Source organism: Ambystoma mexicanum, chromosome 13 (genome assembly GCF_040938575.1).
Source record: "Ambystoma mexicanum isolate Mex_15411 chromosome 13, UKY_AmexF1_1, whole genome shotgun sequence".
Classification (NCBI taxonomy): Eukaryota; Metazoa; Chordata; class Amphibia; order Caudata; family Ambystomatidae; genus Ambystoma; species Ambystoma mexicanum.
Window position 1 is genome coordinate 66,202,239 of NC_090938.1, and position 27,200 is coordinate 66,229,438.

Consider the following 27,200-nt stretch of genomic DNA (forward strand, 5'->3'; position numbering starts at 1 on the left):
CCTGTCCAACAGGCCGCCCTTCAGATCACTCAAAACGGTGCAGTCAGAGCCGTGTTGGGTTTGCCAAGATGACATTCCATCAATGAAGCCTGGCAAAAATTGCACTGGCTGCCCATTAGGCACAGGGTCTCTTTTAAGATCCTCACACTTACTTTTAAGTGTTTGAACACCATTACACCCATGACGACCTCTGAGGTCAGTCGAACAGGTCAGGCTCTGACTGCCATGTTTTCGTCTGGCCAAATTTGGGAAAAACAAGTTTGATGTTATTGCCCCAGTCATGTGGAACTCTATTCCACTTCACCTTAAGTCTTCCACTTCTCTGGTTGACTTTAAAAAGAACCTGAAGACCTTCCTTTTCACTGCTTCTTAGCTGTGCTCTTTTCTGATCTTGTTTCATTCCGTCCGTCTCTGACTGTGTGTCTGTTTGTGTTTTTTTTGTGACCCATGAGGCCTGCGGGCAGTTTGCCACTTTATGAAGAATTAAAATAAATAAATAAATAAACTTGACTATTGCAACGCACTCTACCTAGGTACTAGCAAATATGTTGTCAACAAACTTCAAATATTACAGAACAGTATTCCAAGAAGACAACATATCTCGGAGGCCAGGCGCAAGAACAATTGGCTCTCAGTCAAGGACAGAATACAGTTTAAAACTGTCTCCCTCAACCACAAATGCCTAACCAACACAGCTCCTAAATACTTAATGGAGAAAAATGTCAAAAATACATTGGGCCTCATTACACGGATGGCGGTAAGGATTTACCGGTACTGGTAAAATACCGGTACCGGTAAATCCTTACCGCCTTACTACGAGGTCCCTTTGTGGGATGGGGGATTTAATGCCTGCTTTTTGCAGGTGTTAAAAACCAACCCGCAAAGGGACCCAGGGAGCTAATTACGGTACCGCAATTTGCAGTACCGTAATTAGCGCCTTCCCCATTCCCATTGAGCCCTATGGGGCAAAAATGGGAATGGGGAAGGGCAATGGTGGAAGGGGGAATTACTGCCCCGCCAACCTTGGAATGGGGCGGTAATTCCCCTTTCCGCCAAGGCGGTGCCAGTATTTTACCGGCATGAACCATGGCGCTAATAGCGCCATGGTTCTCCGCTATCCGTGTAATGAGGCCCATTGACATGCCCTATAAGGACTGCAAACTCATTCTGCCTAAAGGTCCCCAGTTTTAAACTGAAAAAGGCAGGGGTAGCAGCTTTCCTGTTTTGGCTGCTCAGTTATGGAACTCCTTACCTACACCGTTAAGAGCTGACCAGTCCTTCTTTAGCTTTAGGAAAAGTACCAAAAACTGGCTATTAACAAAGGACCCGTGACTTTCTCAAGGGTGCCTTACTTAGGACCTGTCACATTGACACATTGTTTTTATCCATGAAAATTTAATTTTTTGTGTCTACCTCATGTATTATATTGCTTATTTCCTCGTGTAATAATGGCCTGTAACTATTCCTATGTAAAACGTGCAAACTGAAAACTGCTTGTAATGCCCACAGATACCTCTGGGTTTTGAGTGTTATATGAATAAACAGACAAATAACGAAAGGGTAAGTGAGAGTTAGTCCTAGTTACTTTTGTGTGAATCGACTAGCACTATCCAGGTTTAGGTCAAGGGTAAGAGAAAGCTATTCTTAGTTTGTTCTGCACTCTGTGGGTTCAAGTCAAGGGTTAGTAAGAGTTATTCGCAGTCACATCTTTGTGAATCAATTAGAAATATCCAGGTTTAAGTCAATGATAAGTGAGAGTCAGTCATAGTTACATCTTAATGAATTGATTAGAACTGTCCAGGTTCAAATAAGGGGTAAGTGAAAGCTAGTCCTGGTTAGTTCTGCACTCTCCAAGTTTAGGTCAATCCTAAGTGAGAGTTAGTCCTGGTTACTTTTGTGTGATTGAACTTGCACTCTCACGTTTAAGTCAAGGGTAAGTGAGAGTTAGTCCTGGTTACTTTTGTGTGATTGGACTTGCACTCGTTGTTTTAAGTCTAGGGTAACTGAGAGTTAGTCCTGGTTACTTTTGTGTGATTGGACTTGCACTCCCAGGTTTAAGTCTAGGGTAAGTGAGAGTTAGTCCTGGTTACTTTTGTGTGATTGGACTAGCACTCCCAGGTTTAAGTCTAGAGTAAGTGGGAGTTAGTCCTAGTTACTTTTGTGTGATTGGACTTGCACTCCCAGGTTTAAGTCTAGGGTAAGTGAGAGTTAGTCCTGGTTACTTTTATGTGATTGGACTTGCACTCTCATGTTTAAATCTAGGGTAAGTGAGAGTTAGTCCTGGTTACTTTTGTGTGATTGGACTAGCACTCCCAGGTTTAAGTCTAGGGTAAGTGAGAGTTAGTCCTGGTTACGTTTGTGTGATTGGACTTGCACTCCCAGGTTTAAGTCTAGAGTTGGTGAGAGATAGTCCTCGTTACTTTTGTGTGATTGGACTTGCACTCTCATGTTTAAGTCTAGGGTAAGTGAGAGTTAGTTCTGGTTACTTTTGAGTGATTGGACTAGCACTCCCAGGTTTAAGTCTAGGGTAAGTGAGAGTTAGTCCTGGTTACTTTTGTGTGATTGGACTAGCACTCCCAGGTTTAAGTCTAGGGTAAGTGAGAGTTAGTCCTGGTTACTTTTATGTGATTGGACTTGCACTCTCATGTTTAAATCTAGGGTAAGTGAGAGTTAGTCCTGGTTACTTTTGTGTGATTGGACTAGCACTCCCAGGTTTAAGTCTAGGGTAAGTGAGAGTTAGTCCTGGTTACGTTTGTGTGATTGGACTTGCACTCCCAGGTTTAAGTCTAGAGTTGGTGAGAGATAGTCCTCGTTACTTTTGTGTGATTGGACTTGCACTCTCATGTTTAAGTCTAGGGTAAGTGAGAGTTAGTTCTGGTTACTTTTGAGTGATTGGACTAGCACTCCCAGGTTTAAGTCTAGGGTAAGTGAGAGTTAGTCCTGGTTACTTTTGTGTGATTGGACTTGCACTCCCAGGTTTAAGTCTAGGTTAAGTGGGAGTTAGTCCTAGTTATGTTTGTGTGATTGGACTTGCACTCCCAGGTTTAAGTCTAGGGTAAGTGAGAGTTAGTCCTGGTTACTTTTGTGTGATTGGACTTGCACTCCCAGGTTTAAGTCTAGGGTAAGTGGGAGTTAGTCCTAGTTACTTTTGTGTGATTGGACTTGCACTCCCAGGTTTAAGTCTAGGGTAAGTGAGAGTTACTCCTGGTTACTTTTATGTGATTGGACTTGCACTCTCATGTTTAAATCTAGGGTAAGTGAGAGTTAGTCCTGGTTACCTTTGTGTGATTGGACTAGCACTCCCAGGTTTAAGTCTAGGGTAAGTGAGAGTTAGTCCTGGTTACTTTTGTGTGATTGGACTTGCACTCCCAGGTTTAAGTCTAGAGTTGGTGAGAGAGAGTCCTGGTTACTTTTGTGTGATTGGAATTGCACTCTCATGTTTAAGTCTAGGGTAAGTGAGAGTTAGTCCTGGTTACTTTTGTGTGATTGGACTAGCACTCCCAGGTTTAAGTCTAGGGTAAGTGAGAGTTAGTCCTGGTTACTTTTGTGTGATTGGACTTGCACTCCTTGTTTTAAGTCTAGGGTAACTGAGAGTTAGTCCTGGTTACTTTTGTGTGATTGGACTTGCACTCCCAGGTTTAAGTCTAGGGTAAGTGAGAGTTAGTCCTGGTTACTTTTGTGTGATTGGACTTGCACTCCCAGGTTTAAGCCTAGAGTAAGTGGGAGTTAGTCCTAGTTACTTTTGTGTGATTGGACTTGCACTCCCAGGTTTAAGTCTAGGGTAAGTGAGAGTTAGTCCTGGTTACTTTTATGTGATTGGACTTGCACTCTCATGTTTAAATCTAGGGTAAGTGAGAGTTAGTCCTGGTTACTTTTGTGTGATTGGACTAGCACTCCCAGGTTTAAGTCTAGGGTAAGTGAGAGTTAGTCCTGGTTACGTTTGTGTGATTGGACTTGCACTCCCAGGTTTAAGTCTAGAGTTGGTGAGAGATAGACCTCGTTACTTTTGTGTGATTGGACTTGCACTCTCATGTTTAAGTCTAGGGTAAGTGAGAGTTAGTTCTGGTTACTTTTGAGTGATTGGACTAGCACTCCCAGGTTTAATGCTAGGGTAAGTGAGAGTTAGTCCTGGTTACTTTTGTGTGATTGGACTTGTACACCCAGGTTTAAGTCTAGGGTAACTGAGAGTTAGTCCTGGTTACTTTTGTGTGATTGGACTAGCATTCCCAGGTTTAAGTCTAGGATAAGTGTGAGTTAGTCCTGGTTACTTTTGTGTGATTGGACTTGCACTCCCAGGTTTAAGTCTAGGGTAAGTGAGAGTTAGTCCTGGTTACTTTTGTGTTATTGGACTTGCACTCCCAGGTTTAAGTCTAGAGTAAGTGAGAGTTAGTCCCGGTTACTTTTGTGTGATTGGACAAGCACTCCCAGGTTTAAGTCTAGGGTAAGTGTGAGTTAGTCCCGGTTACTTTAGTGTGATTGGACTTGCACTCCCAGGTTTAAGTCTAGGGTAACTGAGAGTTAGTCCCGGTTACTTTTGTGTGATTGGACTAGCATTCCCAGGTTTAAGTCTAGGGTAAGTGTGAGTTAGTCCTGGTTACTTTTGTGTGATTGGACTTGCACTCCCAGGTTTAAGCCAAGGGTAAGTGAGAGTTAGCCCTGGTTACTTTTGTGTGATTGGACTTGCACTCCCAGGTTTAAGTCTAGGGTAAGTGAGAGTTAGTCCTGGTTACTTTTGTGTTATTGGACTTGCACTCCCAGGTTTAAGTCTAGAGTAAGTGAGAGTTAGTCCTGGTTACTTTTGTGTGATTGGACTAGCACTCCCAGGTTTAAGTCTAGGGTAAGTGTGAGTTAGTCCCGGTTACTTTTGTGTGATTGGACTTGCACTCCCAGGTTTAAGTCTAGGGTAAGTGAGAGTTATTCCTGGTTACCTTTGTGTGATTGGACTAGCACTCCCAGGTTTAAGTCTAGGGTAAGTGAGAGTTAGTCCTGGTTACTTTTGTGTGATTGGACTTGCACTCCCAGGTTTAAGTCTAGAGTTGGTGAGAGAGAGTCCTGGTTACTCTTGTGTGATTGGACTTGCACTCTCATGTTTAAGTCTAGGGTAAGTGAGAGTTAGTCCTGGTTACTTTTGTGTGATTGGACTAGCACTCCCAGGTTTAAGTCTAGGGTAAGTGAGAGTTAGTCCTGGTTACTTTTGTGTGATTGGACTTGCACTCCTTGTTTTAAGTCTAGGGTAACTGAGAGTTAGTCCTGGTTACTTTTGTGTGATTGGACTTGCACTCCCAGGTTTAAGTCTAGGGTAAGTGAGAGTTAGTCCTGGTTACTTTTGTGTGATTGGACTTGCACTCCCAGGTTTAAGCCTAGAGTAAGTGGGAGTTAGTCCTAGTTACTTTTGTGTGATTGGACTTGCACTCCCAGGTTTAAGTCTAGGGTAAGTGAGAGTTAGTCCTGGTTACTTTTATGTGATTGGACTTGCACTCTCATGTTTAAATCTAGGGTAAGTGAGAGTTAGTCCTGGTTACTTTTGTGTGATTGGACTAGCACTCCCAGGTTTAAGTCTAGGGTAAGTGAGAGTTAGTCCTGGTTACGTTTGTGTGATTGGACTTGCACTCCCAGGTTTAAGTCTAGAGTTGGTGAGAGATAGTCCTCGTTACTTTTGTGTGATTAGACTTGCACTCTCATGTTTAAGTCTAGGGTAAGTGAGAGTTAGTTCTGGTTACTTTTGAGTGATTGGACTAGCACTCCCAGGTTTAATGCTAGGGTAAGTGAGAGTTAGTCCTGGTTACTTTTGTGTGATTGGACTTGTACACCCAGGTTTAAGTCTAGGGTAACTGAGAGTTAGTCCTGATTACTTTTGTGTGATTGGACTAGCATTCCCAGGTTTAAGTCTAGGGTAAGTGTGAGTTAGTCCTGGTTACTTTTGTGTGATTGGACTTGCACTCCCAGGTTTAAGCCAAGGGTAAGTGAGATTTAGCCCTGGTTACTTTTGTGTGATTGGACTTGCACTCCCAGGTTTAAGTCTAGGGTAAGTGAGAGTTAGTCCTGGTTACTTTTGTGTTATTGGACTTGCACTCCCAGGTTTAAGTCTAGAGTAAGTGAGAGTTAGTCCTGGTTACTTTTGTGTGATTGGACTAGCACTCCCAGGTTTAAGTCTAGGGTAAGTGTGAGTTAGTCCCGGTTACTTTTGTGTGATTGGACTTGCACTCCCAGGTTTAAGTCTAGGGTAAGTGAGAGTTATTCCTGGTTACTTTTGTGTGATTGGACTTGCACTCCCAGGTGTATATCTAGGGTAAGTGAGAGTTAGTCCTAGTTACTTTTGAGTGATTGGACTAGCACTCCCAGGTTTAAGTTTAGGGTAAGCGAGAGAAAGTCCTGGTTACTTTTATGTGGTTGGACTTGCACTCCCAGGTTTAAGTCTAGGGTAAGTGAGAGTTAGTCCTGGTTACTTTTGTGTGATTGGACTTGCACTCCCAGGTTTAAGTCTAGGGTAAGTGGGAGTTAGTCCAAGTTATGTTTGTGTGATTGGACTTGCACTCCCAGGTTTAAGTCTAGGGTAAGTGAGAGTTAGTCCTGGTTACTTTTGTGTGATTGGACTTGCACTCCCAGGTTTAAGTCTAGGGTAAGTGGGAGTTAGTCCTAGTTACTTTTGTGTGATTTGACTTGCACTCCCAGGTTTATGTCTAGGGTAAGTGAGAGTTACTCCTGGTTACTTTTATGTGATTGGACTTGCACTCTCATGTTTAAATCTAGGGTAAGTGAGAGTTAGTCCTGGTTAACTTTGTGTGATTGTACTAGCACTCCCAGGTTTAAGTCTAGGGTAAGTGAGAGTTAGTCCTGGTTACTTTTGTGTGATTGGACTTGCACTCCCAGTTTTAAGTCTAGAGTTGGTGAGAGAGAGTCCTGGTTACTTTTGTGTGATTGGACTTGCACTCTCATGTTTAAGTCTAGGGTAAGTGAGAGTTAGTCCTGGTTACTTTTGTGTGATTGGACTAGCACTCCCAGGTTTAAGTCTAGGGTAAGTGAAAGTTAGTCCTGGTTACTTTTGTGTGATTGGACATGCACTCACAGTTTTAAGTCTAGGGTAACTGAGAGTTAGTCCTGGTTACTTTTGTGTGATTGGACTTGCACTCCCAGGTTTAAGTCTAGGGTAAGTGAGAGTTAGTCCTGGTTACTTTTGTGTGATTGGACTAGCACTCCCAGGTTTAAGTCTAGAGTAAGTGGGAGTTAGTCCTAGTTACTTTTGTGTGATTGGACTTGCACTCCCAGGTTTAAGTCTAGGGTAAGTGAGAGTTAGTCCTGGTTACTTTTATGTGATTGGACTTGCACTCTCATGTTTAAATCTAGGGTAAGTGAGAGTTAGTCCTGGATACTTTTGTGTGATTGGACTAGCACTCCCAGGTTTAAGCCAAGGGTAAGTGAGAGTTAGTCCCGGTTACTTTTGTGTGATTGGACTTGCACTCCCAGGTTTAAGTCTAGGGTAAGTGAGAGTTGGTGCTGGTTACTTTTGTGTAATTGGACCCGCACTCCCAGGCTTAAGTCTAGGGTAAGTGAGAGTTGGTCCTGGTTACTTTTGTGTGATTGGACTAGCACTCCCAGGTTTAATTCTAGGGTAAGTGAGAGTTAGTCCTGGTTACTTTTGTGTGATTGGACTTGCACTCCCAGGTTTAAGTCTAGGGTAAGTGAGAGTTAGTCCTGGTTACTTTTGTATGATTGGACTTGTACTCTCATGTTTAAATCTAGGGTAAATGAGGGTTAGTACTGGAAACTTTTGTGTGATTGGACTAGCACTCCCAGGTTTAAGTCTGGGTAAAGTGAGAGTTAGTGGTGGTTACTTTTGTGTGATTGGACTTGCACACCCATGTTTAAGTCTAGAGTAAGTGGGAGTTAGTCCTGGTTACTTTTGTGTGATTTGACTAGCACTCCCAGTTTTAAGACTAGGGTAAGTGAGAGTTAGTCCTGGTTACTTTTGTATGATTAGACTTGTACTCTCATGTTTAAATTTAGGGTAAGTGAGTGTTAGTACTGAATTCTTGTGTGTGATTGGACTAGCACTCCCAGGTTTAGATCTAGGGTAAGTGAGAGTTAGTCCTGGATACTTTTGTGTGATTAGACTAGCACTCCCAGGTTTAAGTCTAGGGTAAGTGAGAGTTAGTCCTGGTTACTTTTGTGTGATTGGACTTGCACTCTTTGGTACTTTTGTGTGATTGGACTAGCACTCCCAGGTTTAAGTCTAGGGTAAGTGAGAGTTAGTGCTGCTTACTTTTGTGTGATTGGACTTACACTCCCAGGTTTATGTCAAGGGTAAGTGAGATTTGGTCCTGGTTAATTTTGTGTGATTGGACTAGCACTCCCATGTTTAACTCTAGGGTAAGTGAGAGTTAGTCCTGGTTACTTTTGTGTGATTGGACTAGCCCTCACAGGTTTAAGTCTAGAGTTAGTCCTTGTTACTTTTGTGTGATTGGACTTGCACTCCCAGGTTTAAGTCTAGGGTAAGTGAGAGTTAGTCCTGGTTACTTTTGTTTGATTGGACTAGCACTCCCAGGTTTAAGTCTAGGGTAAGTGAGAGTTAGTCCTGGTTACTTTTGTTTGATTGGACTTGTACTCCCAGGTTTAAGCCAAGGGTAAGTGAGAGTTAGTCCCGGTTACTTTTGTGTGATTGGACTTGCACTCCCAGGTTTAAGTCTAGGGTAAGTGAGAGTTGGTCCTGGTTACTTTTGTGTAATTGGACCAGCACTCCCAAGCTTAAGTCTAGGGTAAGTGAGAGTTGGTCCTCGTTACTTTTGTGTGATTGGACTAGCACTCCCAGGTTTAATTCTAGGGTAAGTGAGAATTAGTCCTGGTTACTTTTGTGTGATTGGACTTGCACTCCCAGGTTTAAGTCTAGGGTAAGTGAGAGTTAGTTCTGGTTACTTTTGTATGATTGGACTTGTACTCTCATGTTTAAATCTAGGGTAAATGAGGGTTAGTACTGGAAACTTTTGTGTGATTGGACTAGCACTCCCAGGTTTAAGTCAAGGGAAAGTGAGAGTTAGTGCTGGTTACTTTTGTGTGATTGGACTTGCACACCCATGTTTAAGTCTAGGGTAAGTGGGAGTTAGTCCCAGTTACTTTTGTGTGATTGGACTTGCACTCCCAGGTTTAAGTCTAGGGTAAGTGAGAGTTAGTCCTTGTTACTTTTGTGTGATTGGACTAGCACTCCCAGGTTTAAGTCTAGGGTAAGTGAGAGTTAGTCCTGGTTACTTTTGTTTGATTGGACTTGTACTCCCAGGTTTAAGCTAAGGGTAAGTGAGAGTTAGTCCCGGTTACTTTTGTGTGATTGGACTTGCACTCCCAGGTTTAAGTCTAGGGTAAGTGAGAGTTGGTCCTGGTTACTTTTGTGTAATTGGCCCGGCACTCCCAGGCTTAAGTCTAGGGTAAGTGAGAGTTGGTCCTGGTTACTTTTGTGTGATTGGACTAGCACTCCCAGGTTTAATTCTAGGGTAAGTGAGAGTTAGTCCTGGTTACTTTTGTGTGATTGGACTTGCACTCCCAGGTTTAAGTCTAGGGTAAGTGAGAGTTAGTCCTGGTTACTTTTCTATGATTGGACTTGTACTCTCATGTTTAAATCTAGGGTAAGTGAGGGTTAGTCCTGGAAACTTTTGTGTGATTGGACTAGCACTCCCAGGTTTAAGTCTAGGGACAGTGAGAGTTAGTCCTGGATACTTTTGTGTGATTGGACTAGCACTCCCAGGTTTAATTCTAGGGTAAGTGAGAGTTAGTCCTGGTTACTTTTGTGTGACTGGACTTGCACTCTTTGGTACTTTTGTGTGATTGGACTTGCACTCCCAAAGTGAGAGTTAGTCCTGGTTACTTTTGTGTGATTGGACTAGCACTCCCAGGTTTAAGTCTAGGGTAAGTGAGAGTTACTGCTGCTTACTTTTGTGTGATTGGACTTACACTCCCAGGTTTATGTCAAGGGTAAGTGAGAGTTAGTCCTGGTTAATTTTGTGTGATTGGACTAGCACTCCCATGTTTAAGTCTAGGGTAAGTGAGAGTTAGTCCTGGTTACTTTTGTGTGATTGGACTAGCACTCACAGGTTTAAGTCCGGGGTAAGTGAGAGTTAGTCCTGGTTACTTTTGTGTGATTGGACTTGCACTCTCATGTTTAAGTCTAGGGTAAGTGAGAGTTAGTCCTGGTTACTTTTTTATGATTGGACTTGTACTCTCATGTTTAAATCTAGGGTAAGTGAGAGTTAGTACTGGAAACATTTGTGTGATTGGACTAGCACTCCCAGGTTTTGTTCTAGGGTAAGTGAGAGTTAGTCCTGGATACTTTTGTGTGATTAGACTAGCACTCCCAGGTTTAAGTCTAGGGTAAGTGAGAGTTAGTCCTGGTTACTTTTGTGTGATTGGACTTGCACTCTTTGGTACTTTTGTGTGATTGGACTAGCACTCCCAGGTTTAAGTCTACGGTAAGTGAGAGTTAGTGCTGCTTACTTTTGCGTGATTGGACTTACACTCCCAGGTTTATGTCAAGGGTAAGTGAGAGTTAGTCCTGGTTAATTTTGTGTGATTGGACTAGCACTCCCATGTTTAAGTCTAGGGTAAGTGAGAGTTAGTCCTGGTTACTTTTGTGTGATTGGACTAGCCCTCACAGGTTTAAGTCTAGAGTAAGTGAGAGTTAGTCCTGGTTACTTTTGTGTGATTGGACTTGCACTCCCATGTTTAAGTCTAGGATAAGTGAGAGTCCTGGTTACTTTTGTGTGATTGGACTAGCACTCTCATGTTTAAGTCTAGGGTAAGTGAGAGTTAGTCCTGGTTACTTTTGTGTGATTGGACTTGCACTCCCAGGTTTAAGCCTAGGGTAAGTGAGAGTTAGTTCTGGTTACTTTTGTTTAATTGGACTTGCACTCCCAGGTTTAAGCCAAGGGTAAGTGAGAGTTAGTCCCGGTTACTTTTGTGTGATTGGACTTGCACTCCCAGGTTTAAGTCTAGGGTAAGTGAGAGTTGGTCCTGGTACTTTTGTGTAATTGGACCAGCACTCCCAGGCTTAAGTCTAAGTAAGTGAGAGTTGGTCCTGGTTACTTTTGTGTGATTGGACTAGCACTTCCAGGTTTAATTCTAGGGTAAGTGAGAATTAGTCCTGGTTACTTTTTTGTGATTGGACTATCATTCCCAGGTTTAAGTCTAGGGTAAGTGAGAGTTAGTCCTGGTTACTTTTGTGTGATTGGACTAGCACTCCCAGGTTTAAGTCTAGGGTAAGTGAGAGTTAGTACTGGAAACTTTTGTGTGATTGGACTAGCACTCCCAGGTTTAAGTCTAGGGAAAGTGAGAGTTAGTCCTGGATACTTTTGTGTGATTGGACTAGCACTCCTAGGTTTAATTCTAGGGTAAGTGAGAGTTAGTCCTGGTTACTTTTGTGTGATTGGACTTGCACTCTTTGGTATTTTTGTGTGCTTGGACTTGCACTCCCAAAGTGAGAGTTAGTCCTGGTTACTTTTGTGTGATTGGACTAGCACTCCCAGGTTTAAGTCTAGGGTAAGTGAGAGTTAGTGCTGCTTACTTTTGTGTGATTGGACTTACACTCGCAGGTTTATGTCAAGGGTAAGTGAGAGTTAGTCCTGGTTAATTTTGTGTGATTGGACTAGCACTCCCATGTTTAAGTCTAGGGTAAGTGAGAGTTAGTCCTGGTTACTTTTGTGTGATTGGACTAGCACTCACAGGTTTAAGTCTAGGGTAAGTGAGAGTTAGTCCTGGTTACTTTTGTGTGATTGGACTTGCACTCCCATGTTTAAGTCTAGGATAAGTGAGAGTCCTGGTTACTTTTGTGTGATTGGACTTGCACTCCCATGTTTATGTCTAGGATAAGTGAGAGTCCTGGTTACTTTTGTGTGATTGGACTAGCATTCTCATGTTTAAATCTAGGGTAAGTGAGAGTTAGTACTGGAAACTTTTGTGTGATTGGACTAGCACTCCCAGGTTTAGGTCTAGGGTAAGTGAGATTTAGTCCTGGATACTTTTGTGTGATTAGACCAGCACTCCCAGGTTTAAGTCTAGGGTAAGTGAGAGTTAGTCCTGGTTACTTTTGTGTGATTGGACTTGTACTCTCATGTTTAAATCTAGGGTAAGTGAGAGTTAGTACTGGAAACTTTTGTGTGATTGGACTAGCACTCCCAGGTTTAGGTCTAGGGTAAGTGAGAGTTAGTCTTGGATACTTTTGTGTGATTAGACTAGCACTCCCAGGTTTAAGTCTAGGGTAAGTGAGAGTTAGTCCTGGTTACTTTTTTGTGATTGGACTTGCACTCTTTGGTACTTTTTTTTTCAGTGAATGGACTAGCACTCCCAGGTTTAAGTCTAGGGTAAGTGAGAGTTAGTGCTGCTTACTTTTGTGCGATTGGTCTTACACTCACAGGTTTATGTCAAGGGTAAGTGAGAGGTAGTCCTGGTTACTTTTGTGTGATTGGACTTGCACTCCCATGTTTAAGTATAGGATAAGTGAGAGTCCTGGTTACTTTTGTGTGATTGGACTTGCACTCTCATGTTTAAGTCTAGGGTAAGTGAGAGTTAGTCCTGGTTACTTTTGTATGATTGGACTTGTACTCTCATGTTTAAATCTAGGGTAAGTGAGAGTTAGTACTGGAAACTTTTGTGTGATTGGACTAGCACTCCCAGGTTTAGGTCTAGGGTAAGTGAGAGTTAGTCCTGGATACTTTTGTGTGATTGGACTTGCACTCTTTGGTACTTTTGTGTGATTGGACTAGCACTCCCAGGTTTAAGTCTAGGGTAAGTGAGAGTTAGTGCTGCTTACTTTTGTGTGATTGGACTTACACTCCCAGGTTTATGTCAAGGGTAAGTGAGAGTTAGTCCTGGTTAATTTTGTCTGATTGGACTAGCACTCCCATGTTTAAGTCTAGGGTAAGTGAGAGTTAGTCCTGGTTACTTTTGTGTGATTGGACTAGCCCTCACAGGTTTAAGTCTAGAGTAAGTGAGAGTTAGTCCTGGTTACTTTTGTGTGATTGGACTTACACTCCCATGTTTAAGTCTAGGATAAGTGAGAGTCCTGGTTACTTTTGTGTGATTGGACTAGCACTCTCATGTTTAAGTCTAGGGTAAGTGAGAGTTAGTCCTGGTTACTTTTGTGTGATTGGACTATCATTCCCAGGTTTAAGTCTAGGGTAAGTGAGAGTTAGTCCTGGTTACCTTTGTGTGATTGGACTAGCACTCCCAGGTTTAAGTCTAGGGTAAGTGAGAGTTAGTACTGGAAACTTTTGTGTGATTGGACTAGCACTCCCAGGTTTAAGTCTAGGGAAAGTGAGAGTTAGTCCTGGATACTTTTGTGTGATTGGACTAGCACTCCTAGGTTTAATTCTAGGGTAAGTGAGAGTTAGTCCTGGTTACTTTTGTGTGATTGGACTTGCACTCTTTGGTATTTTTGTGTGCTTGGACTTGCACTCCCAAAGTGAGAGTTAGTCCTGGTTACTTTTGTGTGATTGGACTAGCACTCCCAGGTTTAAGTCTAGGGTAAGTGAGAGTTAGTGCTGCTTACTTTTGTGTGATTGGACTTACACTCCCAGGTTTATGTCAAGGGTAAGTGAGAGTTAGTCCTGGTTAATTTTGTGTGATTGGACTAGCACTCCCATGTTTAAGTCTAGGGTAAGTGAGAGTTAGTCCTGGTTACTTTTGTGTGATTGGACTAGCACTCACAGGTTTAAGTCTAGGGTAAGTGAGAGTTAGTCCTGGTTACTTTTGTGTGATTGGACTTGCACTCCCATGTTTAAGTCTAGGATAAGTGAGAGTCCTGGTTACTTTTGTGTGATTGGACTTGCACTCCCATGTTTATGTCTAGGATAAGTGAGAGTCCTGGTTACTTTTGTGTGATTGGACTAGCATTCTCATGTTTAAATCTAGGGTAAGTGAGAGTTAGTACTGGAAACTTTTGTGTGATTGGACTAGCACTCCCAGGTTTAGGTCTAGGGTAAGTGAGATTTAGTCCTGGATACTTTTGTGTGATTAGACCAGCACTCCCAGGTTTAAGTCTAGGGTAAGTGAGAGTTAGTCCTGGTTACTTTTGTGTGATTGGACTTGTACTCTCATGTTTAAATCTAGGGTAAGTGAGAGTTAGTACTGGAAACTTTTGTGTGATTGGACTAGCACTCCCAGGTTTAGGTCTAGGGTAAGTGAGAGTTAGTCTTGGATACTTTTGTGTGATTAGACTAGCACTCCCAGGTTTAAGTCTAGGGTAAGTGAGAGTTAGTCCTGGTTACTTTTTTGTGATTGGACTTGCACTCTTTGGTACTTTTTTTTTCAGTGAATGGACTAGCACTCCCAGGTTTAAGTCTAGGGTAAGTGAGAGTTAGTGCTGCTTACTTTTGTGCGATTGGTCTTACACTCACAGGTTTATGTCAAGGGTAAGTGAGAGGTAGTCCTGGTTACTTTTGTGTGATTGGACTTGCACTCCCATGTTTAAGTATAGGATAAGTGAGAGTCCTGGTTACTTTTGTGTGAGTGGACTTGCACTCTCATGTTTAAGTCTAGGGTAAGTGAGAGTTAGTCCTGGTTACTTTTGTATGATTGGACTTGTACTCTCATGTTTAAATCTAGGGTAAGTGAGAGTTAGTACTGGAAACTTTTGTGTGATTGGACTAGCACTCCCAGGTTTAGGTCTAGGGTAAGTGAGAGTTAGTCCTGGATACTTTTGTGTGATTGGACTTGCACTCTTTGGTACTTTTGTGTGATTGGACTAGCACTCCCAGGTTTAAGTCTAGGGTAAGTGAGAGTTAGTGCTGCTTACTTTTGTGTGATTGGACTTACACTCCCAGGTTTATGTCAAGGGTAAGTGAGAGTTAGTCCTGGTTAATTTTGTCTGATTGGACTAGCACTCCCATGTTTAAGTCTAGGGTAAGTGAGAGTTAGTCCTGGTTACTTTTGTGTGATTGGACTAGCCCTCACAGGTTTAAGTCTAGAGTAAGTGAGAGTTAGTCCTGGTTACTTTTGTGTGATTGGACTTACACTCCCATGTTTAAGTCTAGGATAAGTGAGAGTCCTGGTTACTTTTGTGTGATTGGACTAGCACTCTCATGTTTAAGTCTAGGGTAAGTGAGAGTTAGTCCTGGTTACTTTTGTGTGATTGGACTATCATTCCCAGGTTTAAGTCTAGGGTAAGTGAGAGTTAGTCCTGGTTACTTATGTGTGATTGGACTAGCACTCCCAGGTTTAAGTCTAGGGTAAGTGAGAGTTAGTACTGGAAACTTTTGTGTGATTGGACTAGCACTCCCAGGTTTAAGTCTAGGGAAAGTGAGAGTTAGTCCTGGATACTTTTGTGTGATTGGACTAGCACTCCTAGGTTTAATTCTAGGGTAAGTGAGAGTTAGTCCTGGTTACTTTTGTGTGATTGGACTTGCAATCTTTGGTATTTTTGTGTGCTTGGACTTGCACTCCCAAAGTGAGAGTTAGTCCTGGTTACTTTTGTGTGATTGGACTAGCACTCCCAGGTTTAAGTCTAGGGTAAGTGAGAGTTAGTGCTGCTTACTTTTGTGTGATTGGACTTACACTCCCAGGTTTATGTCAAGGGTAAGTGAGAGTTAGTCCTGGTTAATTTTGTGTGATTGGACTAGCACTCCCATGTTTAAGTCTAGGGTAAGTGAGAGTTAGTCCTGGTTACTTTTGTGTGATTGGACTAGCACTCACAGGTTTAAGTCTAGGGTAAGTGAGAGTTAGTCCTGGTTACTTTTGTGTGATTGGACTTGCACTCCCATGTTTAAGTCTAGGATAAGTGAGAGTCCTGGTTACTTTTGTGTGATTGGACTTGCACTCCCATGTTTATGTCTAGGATAAGTGAGAGTCCTGGTTACTTTTGTGTGATTGGACTAGCATTCTCATGTTTAAATCTAGGGTAAGTGAGAGTTAGTACTGGAAACTTTTGTGTGATTGGACTAGCACTCCCAGGTTTAGGTCTAGGGTAAGTGAGATTTAGTCCTGGATACTTTTGTGTGATTAGACCAGCACTCCCAGGTTTAAGTCTAGGGTAAGTGAGAGTTAGTCCTGGTTACTTTTGTGTGATTGGACTTGTACTCTCATGTTTAAATCTAGGGTAAGTGAGAGTTAGTACTGGAAACTTTTGTGTGATTGGACTAGCACTCCCAGGTTTAGGTCTAGGGTAAGTGAGAGTTAGTCTTGGATACTTTTGTGTGATTAGACTAGCACTCCCAGGTTTAAGTCTAGGGTAAGTGAGAGTTAGTCCTGGTTACTTTTTTGTGATTGGACTTGCACTCTTTGGTACTTTTTTTTTCAGTGAATGGACTAGCACTCCCAGGTTTAAGTCTAGGGTAAGTGAGAGTTAGTGCTGCTTACTTTTGTGCGATTGGTCTTACACTCACAGGTTTATGTCAAGGGTAAGTGAGAGGTAGTCCTGGTTACTTTTGTGTGATTGGACTTGCACTCCCATGTTTAAGTATAGGATAAGTGAGAGTCCTGGTTACTTTTGTGTGAGTGGACTTGCACTCTCATGTTTAAGTCTAGGGTAAGTGAGAGTTAGTCCTGGTTACTTTTGTATGATTGGACTTGTACTCTCATGTTTAAATCTAGGGTAAGTGAGAGTTAGTACTGGAAACTTTTGTGTGATTGGACTAGCACTCTTTGGTACTTTTGTGTGATTGGACTAGCACTCCCAGGTTTAAGTCTAGGGTAAGTGAGAGTTAGTGCTGCTTACTTTTGTGTGATTGGACTTACACTCCCAGGTTTATGTCAAGGGTAAGTGAGAGTTAGTCCTGGTTAATTTTGTCTGATTGGACTAGCACTCCCATGTTTAAGTCTAGGGTAAGTGAGAGTTAGTCCTGGTTACTTTTGTGTGATTGGACTAGCCCTCACAGGTTTAAGTCTAGAGTAAGTGAGAGTTAGTCCTGGTTACTTTTGTGTGATTGGACTTACACTCCCATGTTTAAGTCTAGGATAAGTGAGAGTCCTGGTTACTTTTGTGTGATTGGACTAGCACTCTCATGTTTAAGTCTAGGGTAAGTGAGAGTTAGTCCTGGTTACTTTTGTGTGATTGGACTTGCACTCCCAGGTTTAAGTCTAGGGTAAGTGAGAGTTAGTCCTGGTTACTTTTGTGTGATTGGACTAGCACTCCCAGGTTTACGTCTAGGGTAAGTGAGAGTTAGTCCTTGTTACTTTTGTGTGATTGGACTTGCACTCCCAGGTTTAAGTCTAGGGTAAGTGAGAGTTAGTCCTGGTTACTTTTGTGTGATTGGACTAGCACTCCCAGGTTTAAGTCTAGGGTAAGTGAGAGTTAGTCCTGGTTGCTTTTGTTTGATTGGACTTGCACTCCCAGGTTTAAGCCAAGGGTAAGCGAGAGAAAGTCCTGGTTACTTTTATGTGGTTGGACTTGCACTCCAGGTTTAAGTCTAGGGTAAGTGAGAGTTAGTCCTGGTTACTTTTGTGCGATTGGACTTGCACTCCCAGGTTTAAGTCTAGGGTAAGTGGGAGTTAGTCCTAGTTACGTTTGTGTGATTGGACTTGCACTCCCAGGTTTAAGTCTAGGGTAAGTGAGAGTTAGTCCTGGTTACTTTTGTGTGATTGGACTTGCACTCCCAGGTTTAAGTCTAGAGTTGGTGAGAGAGAGTCCTGGTTACTTTTGTGTGATTGGACTTGCACTCTCATGTTTAAGTATAGGTTAAGTTAGAGTTAGTCCTGGTTACTTTTGTGTGATTGGACTAGCACTCCCAGGTTTAAGTCTAGGGTAAGTGAGAGTTAGTCATGGTTACTTTTGTGTGATTGGACTTGCACTCCCAGTTTTAAGTCTAGGGTAACTGAGAGTTAGTCCTGGTTACTTTTGTGTGATTGGACTTGCACTCCCAGGTTTAAGTCTAGGGTAAGTGAGAGTTAGTCCTGGTTACTTTTGTGTGATTGGACTTGCACTCCCAGGTTTAAGTCTAGAATAAGTGAGAGTTAGTCCTGGTTACTTTTGTGTGATTGGACTTGCACTCCCATGTTTAAGTATAGGATAAGTGAGAGTCCTGGTTACTTTTGTGTGATTGGACTTGCACTCTCATGTTTAAGTCTAGGGTAAGTGAGAGTTAGTCCTGGTTACTTTTGTATGATTGGACTTGTACTCTCATGTTTAAATCTAGGGTAAGTGAGAGTTAGTACTGGAAACTTTTGTGTGATTGGACTAGCACTCCCAGGTTTAGGTCTAGGGTAAGTGAGAGCTAGTCCTGGATACTTTTGTGTGATTGGACTTGCACTCTTTGGTACTTTTGTGTGATTGGACTAGCACTCCCAGGTTTAAGTCTAGGGTAAGTGAGAGTTAGTGCTGCTTACTTTTGTGTGATTGGACTTACACTCCCAGGTTTATGTCAAGGGTAAGTGAGAGTTAGTCCTGGTTAATTTTGTCTGATTGGACTAGCACTCCCATGTTTAAGTCTAGGGTAAGTGAGAGTTAGTCCTGGTTACTTTTGTGTGATTGGACTAGCCCTCACAGGTTTAAGTCTAGAGTAAGTGAGAGTTAGTCCTGGTTACTTTTGTGTGATTGGACTTACACTCCCATGTTTAAGTCTATGATAAGTGAGAGTCCTGGTTACTTTTGTGTGATTGGACTAGCACTCTCATGTTTAAGTCTAGGGTAAGTGAGAGTTAGTCCTGGTTACTTTTGTGTGATTGGACTTGCACTCCCAGGTTTAAGTCTAGGGTAAGTGAGAGTTAGTCCTGGTTACTTTTGTGTGATTGGACTAGCACTCCCAGGTTTACGTCTAGGGTAAGTGAGAGTTAGTCCTTGTTACTTTTGTGTGATTGGACTTGCACTCCCAGGTTTAAGTCTAGGGTAAGTGAGAGTTAGTCCTGGTTACTTTTGTGTGATTGGACTAGCACTCCCAGGTTTAAGTCTAGGGTAAGTGAGAGTTAGTCCTGGTTGCTTTTGTTTGATTGGACTTGCACTCCCAGGTTTAAGCCAAGGGTAAGCGAGAGAAAGTCCTGGTTACTTTTATGTGTTTGGACTTGCACTCCAGGTTTAAGTCTAGGGTAAGTGAGAGTTAGTCTTGGTTACTTTTGTGCGATTGGACTTGCACTCCCAGGTTTAAGTCTAGGGTAAGTGGGAGTTAGTCCTAGTTACGTTTGTGTGATTGGACTTGCACTCCCAGGTTTAAGTCTAGGGTAAGTGAGAGTTAGTCCTGGTTACTTTTGTGTGATTGGACTTGCACTCCCAGGTTTAAGTCTAGAGTTGGTGAGAGAGAGTCCTGGTTACTTTTGTGTGATTGGACTTGCACTCTCATGTTTAAGTATAGGTTAAGTTAGAGTTAGTCCTGGTTACTTTTGTGTGATTGGACTAGCACTCCCAGGTTTAAGTCTAGTGTAAGTGAGAGTTAGTCATGGTTACTTTTGTGTGATTGGAGTTGCACTCCCAGTTTTAAGTCTAGGGTAACTGAGAGTTAGTCCAGGTTACTTTTGTGTGATTGGACTTGCACTCCCAGGTTTAAGTCTAGGGTAAGTGAGAGTTAGTCCTGGTTACTTTTGTGTGATTGGACTAGCACTCCCAGGTTTAGGTCTAGGGTAAGTGAGAGTTAGTCCTGGATACTTTTGTGTGATTGGACTTGCACTCTTTGGTACTTTTGTGTGATTGGACTAGCACTCCCAGGTTTAAGTCTAGGGTAAGTGAGAGTTAGTGCTGCTTACTTTTGTGTGATTGGACTTACACTCCCAGGTTTATGTCAAGGGTAAGTGAGAGTTAGTCCTGGTTAATTTTGTCTGATTGGACTAGCACTCCCATGTTTAAGTCTAGGGTAAGTGAGAGTTAGTCCTGGTTACTTTTGTGTGATTGGACTAGCCCTCACAGGTTTAAGTCTAGAGTAAGTGAGAGTTAGTCCTGGTTACTTTTGTGTGATTGGACTTACACTCCCATGTTTAAGTCTAGGATAAGTGAGAGTCCTGGTTACTTTTGTGTGATTGGACTAGCACTCTCATGTTTAAGTCTAGGGTAAGTGAGAGTTAGTCCTGGTTACTTTTGTGTGATTGGACTATCATTCCCAGGTTTAAGTCTAGGGTAAGTGAGAGTTAGTCCTGGTTACTTTTGTGTGATTGGACTAGCACTCCCAGGTTTAAGTCTAGGGTAAGTGAGAGTTAGTACTGGAAACTTTTGTGTGATTGGACTAGCACTCCCAGGTTTAAGTCTAGGGAAAGTGAGAGTTAGTCCTGGATACTTTTGTGTGATTGGACTAGCACTCCTAGGTTTAATTCTAGGGTAAGTGAGAGTTAGTCCTGGTTACTTTTGTGTGATTGGACTTGCACTCTTTGGTATTTTTGTGTGCTTGGACTTGCACTCCCAAAGTGAGAGTTAGTCCTGGTTACTTTTGTGTGATTGGACTAGCACTCCCAGGTTTAAGTCTAGGGTAAGTGAGAGTTAGTGCTGCTTACTTTTGTGTGATTGGACTTACACTCCCAGGTTTATGTCAAGGGTAAGTGAGAGTTAGTCCTGGTTAATTTTGTGTGATTGGACTAGCACTCCCATGTTTAAGTCTAGGGTAAGTGAGAGTTAGTCCTGGTTACTTTTGTGTGATTGGACTAGCACTCACAGGTTTAAGTCTAGGGTAAGTGAGAGTTAGTCCTGGTTACTTTTGTGTGATTGGACTTGCACTCCCATGTTTAAGTCTAGGATAAGTGAGAGTCCTGGTTACTTTTGTGTGATTGGACTTGCACTCCCATGTTTATGTCTAGGATAAGTGAGAGTCATGGTTACTTTTGTGTGATTGGACTAGCATTCTCATGTTTAAATCTAGGGTAAGTGAGAGTTAGTACTGGAAACTTTTGTGTGATTGGACTAGCACTCCCAGGTTTAGGTCTAGGGTAAGTGAGATTTAGTCCTGGATACTTTTGTGTGATTAGACCAGCACTCCCAGGTTTAAGTCTAGGGTAAGTGAGAGTTAGTCCTGGTTACTTTTGTGTGATTGGACTTGTACTCTCATGTTTAAATCTAGGGTAAGTGAGAGTTAGTACTCGAAACTTTTGTGTGATTGGACTAGCACTCCCAGGTTTAGGTCTAGGGTAAGTGAGAGTTAGTCTTGGATACTTTTGTGTGATTAGACTAGCACTCCCAGGTTTAAGTCTAGGGTAAGTGAGAGTTAGTCCTGGGTACTTTTTTGTGATTGGACTTGCACTCTTTGGTACTTTTTTTTCAGTGAATGGACTAGCACTCCCAGGTTTAAGTCTAGGGTAAGTGAGAGTTAGTGCTGCTTACTTTTGTGCGATTGGTCTTACACTCACAGGTTTATGTCAAGGGTAAGTGAGAGGTAGTCCTGGTTACTTTTGTGTGATTGGACTTGCACTCCCATGTTTAAGTATAGGATAAGTGAGAGTCCTGGTTACTTTTGTGTGATTGGACTTGCACTCTCATGTTTAAGTCTAGGGTAAGTGAGAGTTAGTCCTGGTTACTTTTGTATGATTGGACTTGTACTCTCATGTTTAAATCTAGGGTAAGTGAGAGTTAGTACTGGAAACTTTTGTGTGATTGGACTAGCACTCCCAGGTTTAGGTCTAGGGTAAGTGAGAGTTAGTCCTGGATACTTTTGTGTGATTGGACTTGCACTCTTTGGTACTTTTGTGTGATTGGACTAGCACTCCCAGGTTTAAGTCTAGGGTAAGTGAGAGTTAGTGCTGCTTACTTTTGTGTGATTGGACTTACACTCCCAGGTTTATGTCAAGGGTAAGTGAGAGTTAGTCCTGGTTAATTTTGTCTGATTGGACTAGCACTCCCATGTTTAAGTCTAGGGTAAGTGAGAGTTAGTCCTGGTTACTTTTGTGTGATTGGACTAGCCCTCACAGGTTTAAGTCTAGAGTAAGTGAGAGTTAGTCCTGGTTACTTTTGTGTGATTGGACTTACACTCCCATGTTTAAGTCTAGGATAAGTGAGAGTCCTGGTTACTTTTGTGTGATTGGACTAGCACTCTCATGTTTAAGTCTAGGGTAAGTGAGAGTTAGTCCTGGTTACTTTTGTGTGATTGGACTTGCACTCCCAGGTTTAAGTCTAGGGTAAGTGAGAGTTAGTCCTGGTTACTTTTGTGTGATTGGACTAGCACTCCCAGGTTTACGTCTAGGGTAAGTGAGAGTTAGTCCTTGTTACTTTTGTGTGATTGGACTTTCACTCCCAGGTTTAAGTCTAGGGTAAGTGAGAGTTAGTCCTGGTTACTTTTGTGTGATTGGACTAGCACTCCCAGGTTTAAGTCTAGGGTAAGTGAGAGTTAGTCCTGGTTGCTTTTGTTTGATTGGACTTGCACTCCCAGGTTTAAGCCAAGGGTAAGCGAGAGAAAGTCCTGGTTACTTTTATGTGGTTGGACTTGCACTCCAGGTTTAAGTCTAGGGTAAGTGAGAGTTAGTCCTGGTTACTTTTGTGCGATTGGACTTGCACTCCCAGGTTTAAGTCTAGGGTAAGTGGGAGTTAGTCCTAGTTACGTTTGTGTGATTGGACTTGCACTCCCAGGTTTAAGTCTAGGGTAAGTGAGAGTTAGTCCTGGTTACTTTTGTGTGATTGGACTTGCACTCCCAGGTTTAAGTCTAGAGTTGGTGAGAGAGAGTCCTGGTTACTTTTGTGTGATTGGACTTGCACTCTCATGTTTAAGTATAGGTTAAGTTAGAGTTAGTCCTGGTTACTTTTGTGTGATTGGACTAGCACTCCCAGGTTTAAGTCTAGGGTAAGTGAGAGTTAGTCATGGTTACTTTTGTGTGATTGGACTTGCACTCCCAGTTTTAAGTCTAGGGTAACTGAGAGTTAGTCCTGGTTACTTTTGTGTGATTGGACTTGCACTCCCAGGTTTAAGTCTAGGGTAAGTGAGAGTTAGTCCTGGTTACTTTTGTGTGATTGGACTTGCACTCCCAGGTTTAAGTCTAGAATAAGTGAGAGTTAGTCCTGGTTACTTTTGTGTGATTGGACTTGCACTCCCATGTTTAAGTATAGGATAAGTGAGAGTCCTGGTTACTTTTGTGTGATTGGACTTGCACTCTCATGTTTAAGTCTAGGGTAAGTGAGAGTTAGTCCTGGTTACTTTTGTATGATTGGACTTGTACTCTCATGTTTAAATCTAGGGTAAGTGAGAGTTAGTACTGGAAACTTTTGTGTGATTGGACTAGCACTCTTTGGTACTTTTGTGTGATTGGACTAGCACTCCCAGGTTTAAGTCTAGGGTAAGTGAGAGTTAGTGCTGCTTACTTTTGTGTGATTGGACTTACACTCCCAGGTTTATGTCAAGGGTAAGTGAGAGTTAGTCCTGGTTAATTTTGTCTGATTGGACTAGCACTCCCATGTTTAAGTCTAGGGTAAGTGAGAGTTAGTCCTGGTTACTTTTGTGTGATTGGACTAGCCCTCACAGGTTTAAGTCTAGAGTAAGTGAGAGTTAGTCCTGGTTACTTTTGTGTGATTGGACTTACACTCCCATGTTTAAGTCTATGATAAGTGAGAGTCCTGGTTACTTTTGTGTGATTGGACTAGCACTCTCATGTTTAAGTCTAGGGTAAGTGAGAGTTAGTCCTGGTTACTTTTGTGTGATTGGACTTGCACTCCCAGGTTTAAGTCTAGGGTAAGTGAGAGTTAGTCCTGGTTACTTTTGTGTGATTGGACTAGCACTCCCAGGTTTACGTCTAGGGTAAGTGAGAGTTAGTCCTTGTTACTTTTGTGTGATTGGACTTGCACTCCCAGGTTTAAGTCTAGGGTAAGTGAGAGTTAGTCCTGGTTACTTTTGTGTGATTGGACTAGCACTCCCAGGTTTAAGTCTAGGGTAAGTGAGAGTTAGTCCTGGTTGCTTTTGTTTGATTGGACTTGCACTCCCAGGTTTAAGCCAAGGGTAAGCGAGAGAAAGTCCTGGTTACTTTTATGTGTTTGGACTTGCACTCCAGGTTTAAGTCTAGGGTAAGTGAGAGTTAGTCTTGGTTACTTTTGTGCGATTGGACTTGCACTCCCAGGTTTAAGTCTAGGGTAAGTGGGAGTTAGTCCTAGTTACGTTTGTGTGATTGGACTTGCACTCCCAGGTTTAAGTCTAGGGTAAGTGAGAGTTAGTCCTGGTTACTTTTGTGTGATTGGACTTGCACTCCCAGGTTTAAGTCTAGAGTTGGTGAGAGAGAGTCCTGGTTACTTTTGTGTGATTGGACTTGCACTCTCATGTTTAAGTATAGGTTAAGTTAGAGTTAGTCCTGGTTACTTTTGTGTGATTGGACTAGCACTCCCAGGTTTAAGTCTAGGATAAGTGAGAGTCCTGGTTACTTTTGTGTGATTGGACTAGCACTCTCATGTTTAAGTCTAGGGTAAGTGAGAGTTAGTCCTGGTTACTTTTGTGTGATTGGACTATCATTCCCAGGTTTAAGTCTAGGGTAAGTGAGAGTTAGTCCTGGTTACTTTTGTGTGATTGGACTAGCACTCCCAGGTTTAAGTCTAGGGTAAGTGAGAGTTAGTACTGGAAACTTTTGTGTGATTGGACTAGCACTCCCAGGTTTAAGTCTAGGGAAAGTGAGAGTTAGTCCTGGATACTTTTGTGTGATTGGACTAGCACTCCTAGGTTTAATTCTAGGGTAAGTGAGAGTTAGTCCTGGTTACTTTTGTGTGATTGGACTTGCACTCTTTGGTATTTTTGTGTGCTTGGACTTGCACTCCCAAAGTGAGAGTTAGTCCTGGTTACTTTTGTGTGATTGGACTAGCACTCCCAGGTTTAAGTCTAGGGTAAGTGAGAGTTAGTGCTGCTTACTTTTGTGTGATTGGACTTACACTCCCAGGTTTATGTCAAGGGTAAGTGAGAGTTAGTCCTGGTTAATTTTGTGTGATTGGACTAGCACTCCCATGTTTAAGTCTAGGGTAAGTGAGAGTTAGTCCTGGTTACTTTTGTGTGATTGGACTAGCACTCACAGGTTTAAGTCTAGGGTAAGTGAGAGTTAGTCCTGGTTACTTTTGTGTGATTGGACTTGCACTCCCATGTTTAAGTCTAGGATAAGTGAGAGTCCTGGTTACTTTTGTGTGATTGGACTTGCACTCCCATGTTTATGTCTAGGATAAGTGAGAGTCATGGTTACTTTTGTGTGATTGGACTAGCATTCTCATGTTTAAATCTAGGGTAAGTGAGAGTTAGTACTGGAAACTTTTGTGTGATTGGACTAGCACTCCCAGGTTTAGGTCTAGGGTAAGTGAGATTTAGTCCTGGATACTTTTGTGTGATTAGACCAGCACTCCCAGGTTTAAGTCTAGGGTAAGTGAGAGTTAGTCCTGGTTACTTTTGTGTGATTGGACTTGTACTCTCATGTTTAAATCTAGGGTAAGTGAGAGTTAGTACTCGAAACTTTTGTGTGATTGGACTAGCACTCCCAGGTTTAGGTCTAGGGTAAGTGAGAGTTAGTCTTGGATACTTTTGTGTGATTAGACTAGCACTCCCAGGTTTAAGTCTAGGGTAAGTGAGAGTTAGTCCTGGGTACTTTTTTGTGATTGGACTTGCACTCTTTGGTACTTTTTTTTCAGTGAATGGACTAGCACTCCCAGGTTTAAGTCTAGGGTAAGTGAGAGTTAGTGCTGCTTACTTTTGTGCGATTGGTCTTACACTCACAGGTTTATGTCAAGGGTAAGTGAGAGGTAGTCCTGGTTACTTTTGTGTGATTGGACTTGCACTCCCATGTTTAAGTATAGGATAAGTGAGAGTCCTGGTTACTTTTGTGTGATTGGACTTGCACTCTCATGTTTAAGTCTAGGGTAAGTGAGAGTTAGTCCTGGTTACTTTTGTATGATTGGACTTGTACTCTCATGTTTAAATCTAGGGTAAGTGAGAGTTAGTACTGGAAACTTTTGTGTGATTGGACTAGCACTCCCAGGTTTAGGTCTAGGGTAAGTGAGAGTTAGTCCTGGATACTTTTGTGTGATTGGACTTGCACTCTTTGGTACTTTTGTGTGATTGGACTAGCACTCCCAGGTTTAAGTCTAGGGTAAGTGAGAGTTAGTGCTGCTTACTTTTGTGTGATTGGACTTACACTCCCAGGTTTATGTCAAGGGTAAGTGAGAGTTAGTCCTGGTTAATTTTGTCTGATTGGACTAGCACTCCCATGTTTAAGTCTAGGGTAAGTGAGAGTTAGTCCTGGTTACTTTTGTGTGATTGGACTAGCCCTCACAGGTTTAAGTCTAGAGTAAGTGAGAGTTAGTCCTGGTTACTTTTGTGTGATTGGACTTACACTCCCATGTTTAAGTCTAGGATAAGTGAGAGTCCTGGTTACTTTTGTGTGATTGGACTAGCACTCTCATGTTTAAGTCTAGGGTAAGTGAGAGTTAGTCCTGGTTACTTTTGTGTGATTGGACTTGCACTCCCAGGTTTAAGTCTAGGGTAAGTGAGAGTTAGTCCTGGTTACTTTTGTGTGATTGGACTAGCACTCCCAGGTTTACGTCTAGGGTAAGTGAGAGTTAGTCCTTGTTACTTTTGTGTGATTGGACTTTCACTCCCAGGTTTAAGTCTAGGGTAAGTGAGAGTTAGTCCTGGTTACTTTTGTGTGATTGGACTAGCACTCCCAGGTTTAAGTCTAGGGTAAGTGAGAGTTAGTCCTGGTTGCTTTTGTTTGATTGGACTTGCACTCCCAGGTTTAAGCCAAGGGTAAGCGAGAGAAAGTCCTGGTTACTTTTATGTGGTTGGACTTGCACTCCAGGTTTAAGTCTAGGGTAAGTGAGAGTTAGTCCTGGTTACTTTTGTGCGATTGGACTTGCACTCCCAGGTTTAAGTCTAGGGTAAGTGGGAGTTAGTCCTAGTTACGTTTGTGTGATTGGACTTGCACTCCCAGGTTTAAGTCTAGGGTAAGTGAGAGTTAGTCCTGGTTACTTTTGTGTGATTGGACTTGCACTCCCAGGTTTAAGTCTAGAGTTGGTGAGAGAGAGTCCTGGTTACTTTTGTGTGATTGGACTTGCACTCTCATGTTTAAGTATAGGTTAAGTTAGAGTTAGTCCTGGTTACTTTTGTGTGATTGGACTAGCACTCCCAGGTTTAAGTCTAGGGTAAGTGAGAGTTAGTCATGGTTACTTTTGTGTGATTGGACTTGCACTCCCAGTTTTAAGTCTAGGGTAACTGAGAGTTAGTCCTGGTTACTTTTGTGTGATTGGACTTGCACTCCCAGGTTTAAGTCTAGGGTAAGTGAGAGTTAGTCCTGGTTACTTTTGTGTGATTGGACTTGCACTCCCAGGTTTAAGTCTAGAATAAGTGAGAGTTAGTCCTGGTTACTTTTGTGTGATTGGACTT